Raw genomic sequence first — 20,877 nt, forward strand, 5'->3', positions numbered from 1 at the left:
TCAATGCACCACGTACAATTAACAGGAAAATAAGTGGCTTTGAAAGTAATATTAAATACCAGTACACACAGCAGACCTGTCAGAATACATGTATATGTTTTCAAAACAACTTTGGAACCTTCTAAGGCATTAGTCTGTTGATTTTTTTGTTGGCGGGGGTTGTAATAGACCATTTTCATCTTGCCTACAATTTGTATGGGTGGCCAGAGTTTGCTGAAAAATCACACTTTGTGGTTGTTCACCTCAAATTTCCTCAATCTGTACATTTGTACCCGTTAAGTTTAAAGAGAGCTGGATGTTTGTTTGGTGTTGTGATAGCAGTGTGGAATTTTTAACATTTTAGGAATTGTTCTTTTACCGGTACTTTTGTTCTGATGGCTAGCCACGCATGTAGTTTTAGCAGCCACTTGTAGGAAAAAACACAACTGTGACCTAAAACGAGCAGACCCTAGTTGTTTTATCACTGTTGAGCTAAACAGCTTCAAGAGTTCTTGTTAGTGGTCACATTATATGCTGCCCTCTGTTGACAAGGGCTTCATCACACAAAGATCTGGCTAGGCTGTATGTACATGTACGTATACCGGTAGACACTGCTGGCTGATGAAACATCAAATGCACCAGGTGACGTTTAAAAGACACAAATGCCCCTTTATTATGGGCATACAAGACACAGTCGTAGGTATCTGTTGAGGCAAACTGTGCGTTGAACTTCAATTTAGTCATTTTGCATGCATGGTAGCCAATAATGCACACTAGGGTATTGAAAAATTTGAGGTTGTGCTAAGAAATATCGTACAAATACTTTTCAAATGTCTCTTGGCTTAAAAAAAAAAACTTGCTTGCTAAATTTTTCATACATTTGAAAGTAAGCCATTGACAAGTGGTTAAAAAGTACCAACTGCTCTGGTTTCACAGTCCCTCTGTACCTTCGAATGTTTGAAATATTAAAAAAGAAAAGTTCAGTCTCTTAATTTCCTTGTGCAGACTGCAGCATTCTTTCATACCTGCCCAGTGTTAAACTAGCAATCGATAGTCAATAGGGATTACAATAGGGATTAAGATTAACTGGTCTAAGCTAACTTAATAGGATTATCCCTGAATTCTTGGTGCTCAGTGGGTATGAACAGTTAACAGTTATATTAATCCTTGCCCTTTAGTGGGAAAGATGTGATTTGGAGAGAAGGGTCCTGGGTAATCATATTCTTTGGTCCAAGACACCTGTTGGATTTTCTTGTTGCAGTTCCTGATTGCAGTGAAAAAAGAATAACAACTTGAAAGCACCCCCCTTTGTTTCTCTAAATGGAAACATATTTCTGTTTGAAAGTACATATTTCTTATTATCATTTCTTATGTTACAGTAACTTACTGGCTTCTAAGGTAAACAGTTCATTTACCTGGAAAATAGCCTCTTTGATTATGATAAAGATGCAGATGAGCATCGTTCTACATTACTGCGTTTACCTGGAACAAGTGAAAAGAAAACATTTTCTTTAGGTTTTCAACCAACATGTAGATGGGACGAGGAGGTGGGTGAGGTGGGTGGGGTGGATCGTGTGGATTGGAGGCATTACCGAGGTCGGTTAATAGGGAGCTTGGTGAATGGAGAGCTCAGCAAAGCACGCCAAGGTAACTCAAGAGTTCAGAGGGATGTTTTGTCCTGCATGCTCAATTTCCTGATGGCATTAGACCACCATTGTGGAGCGAGGCCGGGTGACTATTCAAATCATCTAGTTTAGGGAGGTTTGCATTATTCTGGTACAGCTTGTTGTTGGTTGCAGTAAATGACTCTTCTCACCTCTGCAGAAAGGAAGTTTTGGATTGGAGTTGGTTCTGTTTACAAACGCAGTCCGAAAAATGTGATTGAAAGTCAGTCGGGTGTGTAAAAGGATCAAGTGGAGGCCACAGAGGATTTAATTTAGACCCTGTTATTTTTACCTAGGATTTGGAGACTTGAAGAATTTACATCCTTGAAGTTAATGGTTGTCTACTCATTAGACTGGGGTAAACTTGTTCAGGGTGAACTTTAGGGAATATGTACACTTTTCTAGCATTATTTTTTGAAAACCCTTTTTTGGTACAAGTAGTTTGTTAGTAATGTCTGCCAACCTGTAAAACAGGCTATGTGAAAAGTCCCTTCAAAGAGCGCCCTCAAGGAAAGACTACTGTCATCTGAAACACCCCCATATTTGCGTCATTTCTTTGCATGGCGTACACTTAATGCCACTTCCCAACAAAACAGCCAATTATGGTTTAATATTAGGCAAGGAAGCCTCGCAGGTTCTCCTGGTTAAAGGATACCCGTGCATTGTGGGCTATCCCCCTCTCAGGTGGTTCCACCAGATACAAATAGGAATCCGGGGGGGGGGGAGAATCATTGTGGGAGACTGAATGTTTGTCTAAGATGGATGACAAAAAGAGTCAATGTTGATAAAGAGAGCTTCCCCATGTACATGTATACACTGGATTTAGATACATCATGATCACAGATTGAATCAAATGGAACCCCACATTTTTGTTTTTGTTGGGTATTGTGGGAAACAGAAAGGTAAAGGGGTATGTTCGTGGACTTTTTTTACTTTTAAAATCCTGCCTAAAGTACTGATATATGCTGATGTCTTGTTGCCTGCTAAGAAGACGGAAGTGAAATGCAATCAAGTTACGGTAATTTAGTCAGGTGCACCATTGGAATGAGGCCTGTTTAGTATCAGCTTAATCGTACATCAGCTATGATGCTCACATTAGTTTTTGTTACTGTCTTGCTCCCTCCATTGCACATGTGTCTTGAAGCAGCCTCCAGAGACCTGTTTGTGAGCCAGGGTTCTCAGTGGCGAACAGCCAGGACAGACACCAGTATCACGAGATGACTTACTCAATGCTTGGACTTTTGACATACATGTACATGTACATACATGTACATGTACTAGTACATGTAACATGTATGTACATGTAACATGTATGTACATGTACATGTACTTGTACATGTACTGGTAAAACAGAAGCCTACAACTGGAGCATGTCTCTATTACTTCATGAAAACATTTCTAATGGTTCTGATTAAACTATGGGAATGGCACACAGTCACATCCCACACACGAATACGGAGTGCGTGTGAAATTGACACACGGCGCCGATCCCTGCGGCACACACCCATATCTGAAAGTGGTATCATCCACAGTTGCAGGTATAATCATGCGTGTAACTTACTGCAGAGTCAGTCATAACACTGTGCCATGTGCTGTGTTCCATAACATCACACCGTGCACTTGTGGTGTTATGATTCCTTAACCCATGTTAGTATTGAGTTGGTGGTGGTTGCTGACATTAAGCGGATCACTTTCAAAAGTTGTTATGTCTACTTATATACCTTTGAATGATTTTGGAGTGTGATACTCATACATTCCTGCCAGTCGGTAGCAGTTCATATTTCCGCAGCTTGCCCATCAAGTTCATCAATATTCATCAAGTGACTGGTTTCATTTGAAAAGGCCATCCAGGCTTTGCAGAAGGTAAGCTGCTGTCGAGAGAATTATTTCTTGGACTTTGGGTCAGTTGTTTTTATTTGCTAGTATTTTACTTTTGCTTCAACCATTAATGGGCAGTTTGTTTTTCTTTAATTTGAGCCAATTTTAGACTTGTTGACTAGTGTCACTTCTGTCTCTGTTCACTGCCGTAAGTTGTGGGCTTTATCAGTAGTTAGTTCAAGAGAGAAATACTGCAGTTTTGTTTGGCATGCTTGACAAGCTCTTGTATTTTGTTGGATTCCACAAATGAAATGAGAGTACGAAGTAATCATCCAAAACATGCAGGAAGTCAAACTTTTCCCTGTGATAAATCGTTTCTCAAAATCTTCATATCAGATAATTCTGAGAGCTGAGAGAAAAAAAAAAGAAATTGTTCAATGAGTCTGTAGGTTGATTTTTGAAATGACATACATAATCACGAACGTTAGAAATAATAATTAAGTAAAATAGAAATCAATAACCAGTACTTGTTATTGGGACAGATCCCTCGAGAAATGCCAGGGAATAGTCAAGCCGAGTGCCTCTTATGTCAACATTTGTTATCCCATCTGGCCCAGTCATATCCTCATAATCTGGATTCAGGGCATGCCATTTTCATCTAAGGACCCAGTTATTGCAGAAACCCAACCCATGGTGTGGGACAGTGGCGAAGTCCTCAGAGGAGTGGACTTTCACCTGAAGTTAATAGGGCCGTTGTCGGCTGTCTGAAGTCGCATGGGGACGTAGGCCCTTTTTGAGCATTTGGTGATGCACCATAATGACAAATATTTCATTTTGTGTGAAAATGGCTTACGCTTGAGCGTTCTGCAAGATGTGATGAATTTAATTCTAGCCTCATACCGTTGGGCCAGTTTACCAGACTTCTGATGTTTTGCTGTGTTCTGGAGGCTCCAAAGTTAATACTTGTTGCTTGTCAAAATTTTCTTTGCAAAATAGATTGTTGAAAATGAAATGGACATTGTAGCTGAAGTCAGAACTGCATGATTCTATTGGACAATTGGATTATCTATTGGAGACAAAGTTCAAACATTTACCAGATTGTCATATTTGCAAATTTTGGTTAGAACTGCACTATTTTTTCCCACCTGTTCATTGTATCTATATTCCTGAAATATGAAACAAACTACATGTACATGCAGAAATACAATAAAGTAATTTGTGAGGTCATTCCCTCGACTATGACATGCATAGTTGTTGCAGGTTACTGTACTATAGAAGTGCATTTGGTTCCTGTAACAGGTATTGATTATTACTTGTGCACACACTAACCTCGCCAGATTCATTGCACTTTAGTTTACGTCGAATTGTGATCAGGTACAGTGGTAACTGTGCATGCAAAATTAGCATGTTTCTGTTGTAAATTGTCCTGCCGGTATTTCTCCACATTTTGCAGCATCTGTCAAAACCTTGGAAGTCTAGCACAATAGCTAATAGGGAAAAATGTCATAAAATGTCAGTAAGCATTTTGAATGAATTCTGTCATTGGGTTTTGCAGGTACATTATCTTTTTTTGTCTAGTACCACCAGTTAACAGCTTGCATTTGCATAAAGGGCAGATGCACTATTAATGGATTCACCTGATTGTGTCAGTGTACTTTTTTAGCAGAATATCCCATCTTTTATTTTCAAATGGCAGTGTTCTTTCTCCTGTGCATTTGTGCAGGTGTTGATAATTTACGAAGTAGAACAGCTGGCTTTTTATTGTTTGGTAGCACATGGAATAATTCCTGTCAGTTACTGGGAAGGCCTGTGGTTCTCGATTCTTTGACTTCTGTTCCTGGACACTGAAATTGACTACAATTCCCCAAGTTGTCATTCACTACCATTTAGTCTGTCTCATGTGACTTGTAAATGGTTGTCAGTTGTGGACATGAAGTTTGTGTAGCTGTAGGCAATACCTTATGCCATGGCATTTGAGCAGTTCCTTTTGCAAGTAATTAATGTCACAATTTTTTAATTGGATACACTCCATCTCAGTGAATACAAACTTGTCAATCCTTCTTTATCACATAGAATCCAACATCCAGAGAAAGTTTTTAATTATTGTTTCTGATTCCAGCCATGTTTGAACCAAATTTTCCTATTAGATGTTTGGCTTTCTAATTCTGCATAATATGCATAGGTTAATTGAGTGGGGTTGAGATTTTGTCAAGATTTTTCCTGATTTCAGGATTTCAAAACTTCTCTTTTAAAATCTGGAAAATGTTGCTAAAATATTTTTTTACATATAAAAATTAATTTTGAGTACAAGAAATGGGTATTTTGAGGGGTGCTGATACATGTAGGCAAACACAATGTATGGCATAAACTCCATGCAGCTGTGGGGCCCTCAAACCCTCAGCTGATTATTTTGTGGATATTTAATTTTCCTTCAGTTTCATTCCTGATCAAGGTAAAAATGAAGGAAGAGAACAAAATTTGGACTTAGATTGCTTGTATTATGCCCTCTGCTGTCCAAAATACTTCAAAATGCGGATGGGAGGATATGCTGATGGAAATCCTTCATCGAGCATGTTCGTTTTAAAGACTGTTGGCTGAAGAGGAAACTATACTGTAGTCAGGTTTTTCACTTGTTTGGCCCACCAAACAGTGTTCCAAGTGTCCCCCTTCTGCTGATGATGAATGCACCCTCAGATAATTGGTGGCATCCTGGTTTGTCTGTCTGCTCATTCTCAAGTTGGCGACTGAGGCATGTGGCGGGTTTCAGGGTCTGGTGGAAATCGGAATGGAGGGTGGTCTAGCCTGGGGTTTCCCCTGGGTTGGGAATGAGAAGGAGCTGGCAGTGATGTTTGAAAAAAAGAAAAGTCCCTGGAGCAAATGTAAGTATGTCGGCAGACAGCGCCCAGAAGCCTTAAAAAGTTCCATATGCTCGTAGTCTTATGGTACATTTATTGTAGATCCGTTTCCTCTAAATTAGTCTGTCTTCTATTTTGTGGCTTTCATTAATGATCAGAACATTCTCAACAAGAGCTATAAACAAATTTTGGGGTTTCTGTAGGCCTAATTTTTTTCTTGAATTTTGTTTTCAGTATGAGGTGGCAACATGAGCCAAATATAGGCTGAGAGCTGGTCACTGATATTGGTGAGGTGGGTAACCTCAATTAAGGCAGGCAGTGGAAAAACTGGTCTAGCCAGCCATTTGTTTGTTTAGTGTATTTTTGCCATGTGACATAATGCATTTATTCGGTGACATAAAACAATATTTTGTTCACAGGATGACACTGGTATTTTTATTCCCAGAATATTTTATTGACTTTTTTTTAAAGTGATGGTCATCTTATTGATGTCATGTGTACTTTTCCAAGAGACATAATGTAAACTTTTTTTGTAACCTGTTTTTTTCTGTGGATTTTAAGCAACATCCTGCAGAAATTTGGTAGGATTTCCCTTCACCTCAGCCCCATCTGCCACTTGTAATGAGTGTCTACCAAGCATCCATGGTGCCCTTGGGAGTCTGCAGCAGTTGAAAATTCTGTCTGTCAGTTCATCCGGCCCAGTCACCCCTCTCTGAAATCTGGCCACCAACTCTTTCTCTTCCTCAAAATTCCCTGAACTTGAACTGGAATTTGTGGTTCGGCAAACTTCAATCCGTGTGGGCATGGCCGAGGTCGTTGCTCTGTGTGTCATAGGTCATGGGGGTGATTTATAATGAGAACAAAGAGTTGATTCAAACGGAGTTGATTAAGGCACCCTGCCTGACATTGGGCAGACTGGTTTTTATGGATAATCTGAACAAATTTGTAAATGTCACATACACTGACATTTCCCAGCATGTGCATCTATGTTGGCAAAGGAGTCTTTTGTAAAAACAGTATTTGTTGGTAATATTTTGTGGGTTGTTGTACTTAGTGAGACTTTTGCGCATCAACGTCAGCCCCAGTTGGGGAAGATGAACTTTCATTTCAGTTTTTTTTTTTCAAGCTGGTTAATTACTTTACTCGTCACTTCTGCCCACTAAAAGTTACCAGGGCAGTTTTATTTGGACAAGCGATCTCTGTCTAAAAAAGTTTCTAAGAATCATGCAGTGGTCACCAGATGAAGTGACTTTGGACATATACTTTTACTGCTTATTTTAATTGTCTTTGCTCAGAGTCCTAGTTTCCCTGTCAGTCAGTATTTGTCACGGCAATTGTCAATGCAATTGACACCAGTGGACATATGATCGCTTGTGGCACTAGGACATTGCTCACACGCATGAATAATGAATGAAGGTCATGTGAAGTTTGCTAATTTGTTCTGATACTGCCAGCTGGGGAATTTATTGTCATATTTGTTTTCGATTATTCCAAGTCAAAGTTTTTAAGTCTATAGGCAGTAGTAAAATATATCAGAAGTGTTCTATCTGAAAAATCAATGTCTTATAATTTCAATTTGCTTTGTGAAAAGCCTACAGTTTGAGCACTGAAGATGGAATGTTTCATCATTAAAAAAAGTAGATAGTGACAGAATTTCTCAGTCTGCCCAGTGTTATGTGCAGTGTCTGTCATAAGGTGGTCTGAGTAGGCTATCAATTCTGCAGGCCATGAGTTGGGAGTGTTAATAATCAGATTACAAGGGGTGCACAAGTCAATGACTTTGACATCTTTGTTATTTCTGCTGGCAAACACTGGTCACCCAGCCTACCGGTACCAGCGGTGGTAGGAAAAGAATTGTCAGAGGGGGCATTGGCATTGGGGGCGTGTGTAATTTGCCTGTGGGGAGATGTTGGGTGGAGGGGAGAGTAATGGGTTGACTGAGCTTTGAGGCGCTCCTTTGGTTTCAGCCCATCTTATTGGAGGGTTGGGAGTCCCTCTGGGGTGCTGTGGTATAGGATCCTAGTACCATAATTTCACCCAGGAGATCGGCAGCTCAGAGTGCACTTTTCTAGCTGTGCTGGAATGAAGAGAGCAGGGAGCTGATGTCGTGTTTTAAAGGGAAGTGGTTAAGTCAAGTCCAATCCCAAGTCATTCGGTCCATAGGCATCGTGAGAGGGTATTGTCCCTCCCTGGAAAAAATTCAAAAATAATAGAAATAAAAAAGAAGGAAAACTGAGGAAAAAGTGAAAAAAAGAAAAATAGAGACAAAAGGGGATGAAAATCACCAAGTTGCTTGAAAAAAAATAATACAAATAATACAAATTGGCCCACTCCCACTAGTAATTGTTAATTATCTGTATCTGTTGCCCCTTGACTCTGGAATTCCTCCCCCCATAAAAAGTAGTTTGTTTCCCCCTCCCCCAACAATCCTTGTGACACCCATGATCTAGTCTTGAGTATGCAAGTCACAAACTATTCAAATTAACAGGGACAATGGTATGCCTTTGTTATTACTTGTCTGCAGAGTTTGAGGCCTACTTCTGACCTGACTTGTGATAGTCCTATGACAAACTTGCCTGCAACATTACAGTTGCACTGTGTACGTTGAACAGTTAAGTTTTGTTGTGAAAGATCAGCCTTGGCGTTTTTTGGTAAGGTCAAAGTGACTTTTACAATTCAACAATACGGGCATTTTACAATAGTGCGCTCCAAGAGTTTGCAACGCGTTGACCAATCACAATGCACGGAATCTGTCGACCCAGTGCGCGTTTGGAAAGGGTCGACAGATTTCGCACACAGTGATTGGTCAACGCATTGCATACTCATAGAGACGCACTATTGTGAATCGCCCGTATTCATTCAAGACCTGTTACAGGACCTGAGACGTTGTATACAAAAGTGCTCAATCGGTGGGGGGAAGAAAAAATGCCTGTTAAAGACTCTGCTGTGGCATTTCAGCTATGCATCCATGTCCAGGTGCACTGTTACTCCGAAAAGATGTGAGTTTGTGCCCAATCAGATGAAAATTAATGTCAAATAAATCTGTGCCATGTGCCCATGAAGGAGTATGGATGTTGTATGCCCTTTAACACTGGCTCTTGTAGACCAGGCGCAGTCCATCCATGATATTCTCACATAAATCTTATTAGCTCCAACTTGAAGCCTCCCCCTCATCAGCAAAGGAGAGGCTGGTGGGGCAGGGGTGGGGGATGAGTTGTTCCACTCGAGCAACTAGCACACACCGAGGTGTTTGTGATGAACACAAGGTGGTAAATGCATACTTAGCATGTCTTGCACCATATGTGTGTAAACTTGTGTGCATGTGGTGAGTCACCACCAAATGACTATTGCTGCTATGTCAAAGCACGCCATCTCTCGTTCCAGCAAGGAGAAAAACCAAGTACATATTATGCAGTTTCTCTCTTTACTAAATGGAGTCGAGCGGGGGTGCCATTTTTCCTCTAAAGTGTTCAGTGACCTCAACAGGCAGAACCGCCTTCATCCCAAATGTTTTATTTGTCTGAAATTGTTCCAGACATTGAAAAGCAAACCTAGCTAAACATTCTTTACTCCTGACTGATGATTAACAGTGAATGCCTGGACACTTGAGAGACATTTTCCTGCAATTTGCTGTCAAGTAACATGACGCCTGCCCCACCAACGCATTTTTCATCGTGGCTTGTATAATGTGGCCTGCGGCCTTCTTTGAAAGGATTTAGCTACACTTGTGAAATATTCCGCAATGTCTGACAAGGTTGTGGGTTGAACAGTCCGGTCACAATTATTCCGAAACTGTAATATTATATGGTGTTTATTTTTTCTCCCTGGGGTCAGGTTTGTGGTGGATTTTGTGTGTGTGTGTGTTCGGAAATAAATGATGAGGATTAGGCAAGTTGGTCTATTTATTATTCTGATCGAAGGCCCGGGGCAGTGATTTGATTGCAAATCCAGGAAGAAGGTTCTTGTGACTACGAATAAATCTGTACTTATTTGTTGTGCTAAATCATCATACAGGTACATGTACCGGTACATGTAGATCATAAAACCGCAGATAACAATGCTTTTATGCGCTATGCCGTTTATACTGAAGTTTACCTTTTGCAAAAGTGTCTCCAAGTAAGAAACAAGTTTTTTACAATTTTGTTTTGATACAGTGGTCTTTTTGAAGCAGTGATAATTTGCGTACAGATTATAAAGCTCAATTTCTGACTGAAGAGAACTCCGGAGATGGCAGACCTACCTGTCATTTTGATGCCCAATTTCATTGAGTGTGTCTGTTACCCTATGGCCAAGCTGCTGACAAGCAAACTTCACCATAGCCCTGAAGTTCATAGGAACCGACAAGGTAATGGCTTTCCGCTCCTTGAGGGCTTTTAGCCAGGTTAAGGCAAACAGCTGGTCTCTGTTTTCTGCTGTTTTCCTGATTGCACTGTGGTTTCTCTGGACCGACCACCAATCCTCAACCTCAACACGAGACTAGTCAAGGATTTGTGGTGTCATTGCCAAATCCCCAAAAGTTTGTTGGGGTTGCTTCACTTTTTGGTAAGCCCCAGGCGATTGTGTGGGTTGGGTATTTGATCAAATAAACTTTCTATGATCTGGCAATGGTGGATGCAGGACCTACCGGCAGACCGTCCTATCTTGTGGTAGTCACCGTGACAGGACTACATCACTTCTGGAGCACAAGACTTTAAAAATTCATGTCTCTGTTTAAACTGAAGACTTTCATTTTCTGAATTGGTGCCACTGAGGTCTTTTGGACTTGGGAGGAGTGAAGGTAAGTGCCCTTACTAAATTGTTTGATTTCCGTGTGTTTTATAGGTTTGAATAATTGACAGGTCATTGCCTTCCACTCAGCTGAGGATAAAAACATGTTTCATGAGGTTTCTAAAGTTATCTCTTGCTTTTGTAAAAAAGGTGGTTACCTGTAGTGAGCAGGACAAACTTGTTAATAATAGATTGTATTCGCGGAGGACCCAATTTCAGTCAGATTCCCCAACGTACCTGTAGTGAGCAGGACAAACTTGTTAATAATAGACTGCATTCGCGGGGAACCCAATTTCAGTCTAATTCCCCAACGAAGTGTATTCATTTGAAAACATTAAATATAAAGAACCAGACTCTATTCTACGATTTCAATCCAACCCCCAGAATCACCTGGTACCATCTCACTAAGGGTTGCAAATGTATAAGATACGTTCAGGAATATGACTAAAATTGGGCACCCCGCGAATACCATAGGTTTGGGGTGGTTATTAACTGGAGTCAAGTGATGGGACTCTGTGTTTCAGTGTCTGTACTTTTTATTCGGCCTGCAATGACTATTTGGTTGATAATTGATTATTGTTTGCTTGTTTTTGGTTCTTTTAACTAAGAAATCACTTCAGGGAAATGGAGGCTTACTTTAAGAAGAAGAACCAAGAGCACTTACAAAATTCTCCAGTGAACACCTCAAAATGCTTCTCATAAAACTCTTCCAAAATAAACTTTGACAAAAAGAAACAGACATACTTGCTGCTAGCCCGAAGTAAGTCCTGGTGGCCAGCCAGGAAAAAATTACTTGTTGGATGCTTGTCAGGGTTTGACAAAGTCGACTGTGCCACTATGGCTCCAGTTTCTGTAATCTGTAGCCAGAAACTAAAATGTGCCCACTTTGGAAATTTTACAAATCGTTTGGATAGGATGGCATCGATTTTGAACAGAGAACCATAAGATAACACAGGGGACAGGAAGGATAAGCTTTGAAACCCAAAATCCCTCAAAGTTGTCGGCAAACTGAACAATCCTAACAAAAAAATGCCTTTGTTATTAATTTGCATTTCTGGATTAGTCAAAGGGAATGGCTGAAAGCAGTGTTGCAGTCATGTCCATCCCAAGGCCATTCAGAAGTCCAGGTGCAAGTCTTTTCACTAAACAAACCACAAGTAACTAGGTGAACAGTAACAAAGGAATGCTTGTGTCACACTTCCTCTGTGACTTGAAATGGTGGCTTATGGTGGACTTAAGGGACTTGTGATGGAATTGACTGTCATACTGGCTCAAAGTGAAAGTGTTATTCAAGATAAATGATTACAAAATAGTAGTTTTATATTCTTGCTTTCCCTTTTACTTGGAATTTAATATACAGTGAATTTTATGTACATTTTCATTTTGTGGTTCAAAACCAGAAGCTATGAATGCATTTAAATCTGATCATCGTACTCCTGTGTTGTGAAGAATCCTTTAAAATCCTTGAAGAGAAGGTGTAGGCTTTGTAAATCAAGCAACTTTGTTTCCATATTTACAAACTTAAGACCATTAAGATGGAGTTTATTAACCTCCTGGTTTGCGACCACAGGATCATGTCACTCAAACACTGGCCCAAATTTATATTTCCTGTTGTGGTGATAAAAAGTTTCCTGAGCTCCATTCTGAAGGATCGGTCAATGAATTTATAAACATTGTGGTTAGATAAAAGATCAGATGTTAAATGGTGAAGACTTTCTTGATGATAATAAAAATGGTATGTTGTCTTTACAGCATTATTCAAATGGATTGGATTGGAAAACAAGAACAAAGTCTTCATAACTTGTTTCTTTTAGACTCTGAGGTTGGTGAAGGCAGAGATTTTGTTGTGTCTTTACTACATCACTCCTTGACTAATATTCTGGGAAAACCAGTAGTAAGGAAATTCAAGTGTTACCACAGTCTGTGTCCAGAAACTCGGAAACATTGATGAGGGTTGGGATGTTTATTACTGGTACATGATGTTACAGCAAGCTGTTTTTAGATGAACAGCACTGTGGGTGAGTTCAGGTTGTGAGGTTGTTTGCTTTGTTTTCTTACAGTGTCTAAATATTATGTATTTTTACCTGGTGAATCATTTTACTGTCCGGATGAAAGATATTTTTCAATGAAGTACCGGTATTATAGTGGAAAAGGAAAGAGGAACAAAACTATGGTAAGCAACTTGACAAAAAGGGAAAAAAAGAACAAAACAAGAAACAAACAACTACAAATTGATTTTTAGGTTTACCCGGTACATCCAGGTTTTGTTTCGTGTGAAACCAACTATGTACATCAGCGAATTTCCCAAGCATATAATACAAATTCTAGTAAATGTACAAATAATTTAATTTTGATTACCTTTCTGAAGTTGTGCTTAAACATTTATGACTGAGGCATGATTCCTTGATGTGTGATGTTAATCTGGTTTAACCTTTTCTCTCTGTGCACTTAATAAAAGGTCAGTGATTTCATGTGTTCATGTACTGGCATTTCATATCCATTTAGAACATCAATCTACATACATGTACATGAGTGGCAGTCCCAGTGAGACATGACTGCTTTTGGGAAAGATGACAGTCCGCCAGACTTGTAGCTGAGCTCTGAGTCTTTTCCCTTCACTGATTGATATAGCGCCCTCTATTGACTATTGCAGAGCCTCCGTGGATGCAAAGGAAAACCCTGTTATCTCCTGATGCTGAAATACATGTAGACACATCTGTGACTCACGCCAGGCAAGGCAGAGATGTTCTGTGCAGTAGATTTTTAATAGGGCCCTCTTGTGACAGATGGCCTTGTTTGGATGGTTCGCTTGATCAGTGTTATATTAAACAATGCTTTCAGTTTTTGAGATGTTTCAGTAATGAAACCAACTTGACCACGAATTCTGCATCAAAGCATCCTCATGCCACTGTAGGGTAAAACCTTAACAAATCTGGGGAAAACTAATCAGTCAGTATCGGTACATCTGTTAGTTTGGAGACAATGTAGCCCACGGGACTAGGTAAAAAGGCAAAACCGGGCAGGGACTTGAAAGGTGTTTTTTTCTATGTATATTAACCGAGTTTCTAACCTGCATCATGGAAAATGATATGGAAAAGAAAATTCCAGTGCCACAACCTGATCCTTGAGTAATTACAGGTTAAAGTGTCTGTAAAAGGAAGGGAAAAGGTGGAGAACTGTTGCTCGCTGCATTTCAAAACCGTTAAGTAAACCACAATACAAATCAACAATACAATATAAATCCAAGATCCATCTTGGATTTGAGCCCCGTGAGAGCAAATCTTTTGACACTCACTTGATAAAGGTTTATCTTGGCTCATGTCTGCAGTCCTCACTTGCCTGGAGAGTGCCTGATAGATGGGTAAAAGGATGTTGGTTTTCAGTCCAAAGCCTGATTTAGGGCTTTCTCATTGGAAATGTTAAACTTGTAACAAGGAATATTCAGGCATCTCATGCCTTATCTTCAGGCTCTTGACAAGACTCTGACTGACTATCTCTGTCAGTAGAGCTACTGGCAAAATGCTATGGAGGTCTTAGGTTCTAGCCCAACTTCAGGGAATTTCTTCTCTTTGTGGCTGACATTGACTGAAAGTAAACCTGGTTTACTTTCTGGTTCCCCATTTGCTTGCTTTCTTGAGATGTTTCAGACAATATTAAATATTGTCTGAAACTGCTCTTTTTGGCACATACCCGTGACTGTTTGCAACCAGTGAAAGCCTAGACCTATTTCCAGATACAAGATTTGGACGGGGCCAAAGATTCATCTGCCCTGCTGGAATGTTGCTGCTCAGTTTCCTCCTCTGCCCTGAACATGCCCCACCCACTTTGTATTGTTCTAAATTGAATTTGTAATCAACAAATTTGAAGTGCACGTACAATTTTATGTCCATGTAGAATTCATGAAAATGCTTGAAAGGATTTTTCATACAAAGTCAGGCAGATTCCAGTAACTCACTTGTGATACAGAAGCACTGAAGATATTAAGAAAATGTAAATCAGTTGTGTTACATTGCCAGGCACCTACACCTGAATCTTCCAAGATCTACCATTGCATAGGAATCCAATTGAACACACTTCAGACTTAAACCTTCCATGGGCATTAACCACTTAAGGTAACAGTAACCAGGCTCTAACGTTCTAAATTCTAAAAATTCCTTATAAAACTTCCAGGTGGATTTCAAAGAATCTGGACAGACACCACGGCTACTTCTCACATGTCTGTGAGCATGCATGTGCGCAAGCCTCCCGCTACTGTGTCACAGTGTCTGAATCGAAGCAGTCGTGCTTGTTTTCTTAAAACCACGTCCTGGATTGTATTTATAATAATATTTTGCCGAGCTCTCTATTGATGTGTTGTATGTTTACCATCTGCCTTCCTCTTGTTTGCATTGGCTACAAATGGGGGAGTATGAATGCAGCATTCAGGCAGGAACTGGTCCTCCCAACTATCGATTTCTCGAGATTGCGCGGCTCCGGCACAGAACACAATTTTCATAATTGGCAAGCCTGTCATACAGGGTATTAAGGATAATATTCCATTAATAAGCCCAGAGACATGCTCCATCATTGGTTCCAATTCAAATTTTTTTTTTCTCTTCATATGTCATACAAGGCCATATTTGGCCCCACTTCTCAAATCCCCAGTGCCTGATTCTTGGGTGCGATTTAATTTCACGAGCGAGCAAGCTCCCCTAGCATGTGAGTCATCATATTGGGACCAGTGTCCTGGGACAATGGGGCCCATCATGTCGTCATCGTTTGTTGGCCTCGCCAAGCCGACCATCCCCCCCCCCGCAGCCCTAAGGACATGAACTAATAATAGACACTTATCCGGGGAATTTAGCGTGTGTTGCACGACCCCCTGTCCGCGCTGAAAATGCTGGCGGTGGTAGCCGGCTATCAAAGGAAAATGCCCAGCCTTAGGTTGTCTGACTGCGGGCATTGCTGGGCCTGGGTTGAGTGGTCTGAGTTTATTGGTTTATGGCAGGAAGATGGGAGAAACAGTGAAAAATAAAAAAAAAAAGAATGACAGCCTGTGACAGGGAGATTACCACCCTCAGATGTTGAATATTAACCCTAGTCCAAATATTTGAAAAGACCCTGCATGTATTTTGTGCTTTGGAAATAAGAAAACATTTTCAGAAGTGGCCAGTGAAGGTGCAAACCCAGAGCGCGCTATGCTCAAATCCTGGTCGAAATTGCCAGTGCAACCGACAGATAATGTGCTTTTGTCAAAGCCAAACCGAAATTAAACCAAACAGTGTCTGCCAACTGCTGCAAGGGTAGCTTAGCTGTGAAGAATCTTCTTCGCACCCTGTTGTGATGGATAGATGGGCGAGTGTCGTCACTAATTTTTGCAGTGCCAAGAACTTGATGGAATGACAAAGCAAGTGTTTCCGCTGTTGTTAGCTGGACATGAAAGAGAGAGAGCATGTCACTGGTGCTGTTCCATCACCCTTTTGTATACCGAGCAATAGTACTCACAACCCATGCATCAATCAAGCCTGCACGTGTTTAAGGGGCCATTGCTTCATGTACACACTCACTCAGTCCTTCAGACACTTCATGCAGTGGCATAACATTTGGTTATATTTTACCCCCTCCAATAGTTTGTAAAAAAAAAACCTTTTTCCCCTTTACTTGTTGGTGCCTTTTGTTTCAAGAGCACCATTTGCTACACAGTGCTCCATAGAATGTATATTTAGCTTGCGACATCAACAGTTATGCAGACATGCTGAACTCTTCCTGTAATCCGATGCCGTTGGCTTTTTGAATAGTCTCACCAAAAAAACCCCCAGAACAACCCCTGCCTACCTTTTGGCCGGGATGTTGAGTGTCCTTTTTTGGTATTTAGCCCCTGTCCCCCCACGACCTCGCTACATATAGTTGTAATGTGGGAGATGTGTACATGCTTGCGTAGCACCTGTCCATAAGCATGGTATCATTGCTGTGATGACTTCTGATTCTGGTTGGCAAATCAATCAGTACAGGAAAAGCACAGGATTATAATTTTGTTTTTCAGGACTTTTTTCTGTGTGTGAGTATTCAATGGGTAACAACCACTTGTGCATTTTATTAGCTTGGCCATGTTTTATGGTGGACAGGTTACATCTTACAGTTGATCAGGCTTGACGGTAATAGTATAGTGCTATCTTGCACTGCACCGATGTTTGATAACTGGGCTGGGATTTTTTTCTATAGCTGATCAGACACGAGCCATAAATTGCGTGGCTTTGCTGTCAACCTGTAGCAACTTGACCACCAGACTATGCTGGGAGTTGGCACTGACCTAATTGGACAATCTGGAGAGGCTCTTGGGTCTTGTTTACGATCGGAAGAGAAGTTGTGGAACAAAACGAGAGAATCCGCTACAATTCCTGTAATTAAATTGCTTTGCTGATAAAAGGATGCAGCAGAAAAATCTAAGTTGCTGGAGTGTCACTAAAATGAGGCCTGTCTGATATTTCTACAATGGCGATGATTTATGAAATTACATGTACACTGTTTAGGTGATACAGATGCTCAATGTTCCCTATGTACATGTAATTATAAACTCTGCACACATTTTTGTTCAAGAGTATACTTCTGAAATAAAATCTCATTCACAAAAATCCCCAGGAAATTTTGAGTGTTTTTGATTAGATGATCGTATATTTTGAAATTTACTTCCTACATTTCTTACAAAAACAATTACTTGAATACAATTGATTTATGACTTCCTCATCTTTGTTTGCAGAACAAATGGTGCAAAAGAGTTAGAGGGCATTAAAAATATCCCGGCATAGCACTCTCACACTCCTCTTGTTCTTTCTGTCTGGTACCACCTTCTGATCGTGGTCTGACTAAGTGCCAACCCTGTGTTTGCACGCCTCTACAGAGTTGATCCAACCGTGCAATTTTCGTTGTGACGCGACACCACCAAATATCATTTTTGCCTCGTAGGCACAGTGGATCATTTCCAGGCTGTGCACAACTGGAGCTGAAGTACGCCTGAACTATGAAATTGAACACCAGCACAGAAAAGAAGTGCGTGGTAACCCCTTAACCCCGTGAGTCACTAGAAATAAAATATATACAGCTGTTTACTCACTATTTTCCACTTGATCGGAGACCATAGGCTTATCGTAATTTGGGTTCTTAATTGGGTCATATATCGTATGATATATAATTGTTCCCATCCCAAGAACTACTCAGTTGATTGGAGAACCAGCATTAGATGCGTTATGCCCAATTAAAGTGATACCTATTTGTTATTTATTTCACTTCAGTGCATTCTGCAGTTTTCGTTTCACTCATTCTATGGAGTAATGGAATGTTAATTCTCGTCCAAACTTGACTGAAAACTTGCCAATTGTAAAAATGCCTTTTAACAGTCCTTGTAAAAACTGCAAGGCTACCCTGGTAAAAATAAAGATATCGTTACACCCAGGCCATTGACGATGGAAATGGAACTTGACGAGTTGATTGCGAGGTCGTCAGCGCTATTCTCCATCCTGCTAGTCTAATCATTTGTATTCAGGTTGTGTTTATAATCGGTTGGCAGCTGGACAGTGATGCCCACTGTTTATGCACAACTCTTGATTTCATAGTCTGTGAATTGGAGCATACACATCACACTACCTCCACTAAACACCCTTGAACTGGCCACTCATCGCTCTCGGAAATTCAGGCACATGGGCCATTAGTGCTAAACAAGGATGTTGCTTTCCTCACACTGCGTTTTCCAAATCCATAATACAGTCACCTGTATCGTGGACTCACTGCACAGGTTTACCCTTGGCGATGGCAAAGAGAAACTTTGGGCAGACACATGAATGCCACTGCAGCCACTTTCTCCTCAGTGTTGTAGTTGAGATCCTTTAAGACCAGCACAAGACCAGTACAAGATCTCCAGTCATAATTCAAGTTGCCAAATATTCAAAACAAACTGCAACAATGGCATTCCTTCACCGTTGTTTATCCTGTTACTTCTGAGTGGTCTTGTGGCTGGTCTTGTGATAGTCACATTGTGGAGAAGTCTTTGTGCATATTCCAGCGACAAATTGGTTATGCACACTTGGTGCAATTAAAGCAGCATGCACATATACAGCAGGCCTGCCCCTCTAGAGCTTTCAAAAATAGCCGCAAAGCATGACCTAGTACATGTAGTTGCTCCTGTGCAGAGCCCACAATCGTTAGATTTTTGTGGAGGCTAGGAAAGAGATTGATGGAATGTTAAACCAGTCTCCCCCAGAGTTTTGTCTTCTTGAGGATGTTTTTATGTCTAAACAACTAGGCTTTTGCTCAGTGATTTGAGAAATTGAAACAAATTCATGGAGGCTGCCCTCCAGTCTGTGACTAATACCATAACAGGGCACGTGCACACTGGACTCCAGCACTTCTGTGTTTCATTAAGGAAAATCCACCGAGCTCCATTTTTATTTCTCGGTCGGAGCAAAAAGTGGTCTCATTTGAATGGCATTTATTACACCCTAATACGTGTGCACAGTTGCGTCAGAGCCCATCACTCTTAATTTTGCACCCATGATCGGTACCCGTAATTAAACTGACAGCCATGTAGGGTGATTGATCACAGCCAAGAGGCCATTCAGGAAAACACAAATTGTTGTTAATGGACACCCAGCGTTTCAATATTCCACTCCTAATGAAATCCAAATAGTCTGCATGTGGACTTTGTCGCGTTACAAATAGAGATACACGCACACGTCTGAAATCGCTCTTTGCTGTGTATATTAGGATTGATAGAATATGCAGGACAGATCTTAGTTTTTGTAAGCATGGGTGTTTCCTGAAAGGTCCATTGGGGTTGGAGGGACTGGAGGCAGGATAAGAAGGATTGGACAGAAGGGACACGGCCTCTTTCCAGAGATTGCTACTCATACATCAACGGGGTGACATTCATAGTCCGGTGTACTCGTTGAACTCCCTCAAAGTATGGCCAACAGGCATCTGCACCATACTGCTCTGCCTCTCTGGTGTCTGCTTCCCTCGCTCATCCAAACGTTGCCAACAATAATGAACCCATTCAAAGCAAGCCTGGTTTGCCTGGCAAGCCTGAAATTTACTTACACGTTTGGGTGTGTTTTGAAAATGTCTGCTGAAGGTGCCATAGATTAATGTGAGGAGATGCCTTTGCTGCACCCAGTTGAGTAAAGAGTATTTTAGTGGGTGTGTATGATTTGCATATATAAGTGTGGAGCTGGTCTATATAGGTATTTTCACTGGCCCATGTGACTTGATAAACATCTGCCATTGTACACAAAGACTAGCACCTTGCACAGTATTATGAGCCCCGAGCTGGACCAGAAGAGGGCGCAATTTTCCTAGCCATTGAGGCTCCTTTGGTTAGGAACTACGCTTCACTGGTTTACTCACAATTATCAAATACATGCATCACATTCGCATCGCTACCAACAAAATGAACACTCCTGACCAACATGGCTGTTTTCAAACAATAAGGGGGTGCTTCTGCTCTGGGCAGATAGTCAAGCCTTCAAAGCTTTGATAAGTTGCAAAAAGTATAAAAAAAAGGTAGGGAAACATCGGGCCAGTACCCAGTGCAAGATCAAGATGATTACGACAATACATGGCATGAGTGATGACCATGCCGTTTGGTAAGGAATTTGCAGTTAATTACTCTGAAATTAAGCCTTACTGTCCAGTTTGCAATGGTGACATTCAGTTGCCAACCAGATACTTGCACTCTGCAGCTGTGGCCAATCTCGGGGAAGCCCTGTGGTCACATGGTGCTTTTGAAGTCTTATGATTGGACCCTCTAACACTGCAGTAATGGC

At 40.9% G+C, this 20,877-nt stretch overlaps 1 protein-coding gene across 5 annotated transcripts in view; it reads left to right on the forward strand.

The window, feature by feature from the left end:
* Positions 1-20,877, forward strand: part of LOC110991118 (neuron navigator 2-like) — a 227,197-nt gene that overhangs the window by 30,183 nt on the left and 176,137 nt on the right. Inside the window, exon 1 of one of the 5 annotated variants that reach the window (XM_087134828.1) lies at positions 3,261-3,506. The exons of the other annotated variants lie outside the window; for them this stretch is intronic. The gene's annotated coding sequence lies outside the window, so the exon portion shown is untranslated. Of the gene's footprint in view, positions 1-3,260; positions 3,507-20,877 lie in introns of those variants that run through there. 5 annotated transcript variants of the gene reach the window in all.

This window comes from Acanthaster planci, linkage group LG03 (genome assembly GCF_054643075.1).
Source record: "Acanthaster planci isolate LZ-2023a linkage group LG03, COTS_SCS, whole genome shotgun sequence".
NCBI classification, from domain to species: Eukaryota; Metazoa; Echinodermata; class Asteroidea; order Valvatida; family Acanthasteridae; genus Acanthaster; species Acanthaster planci.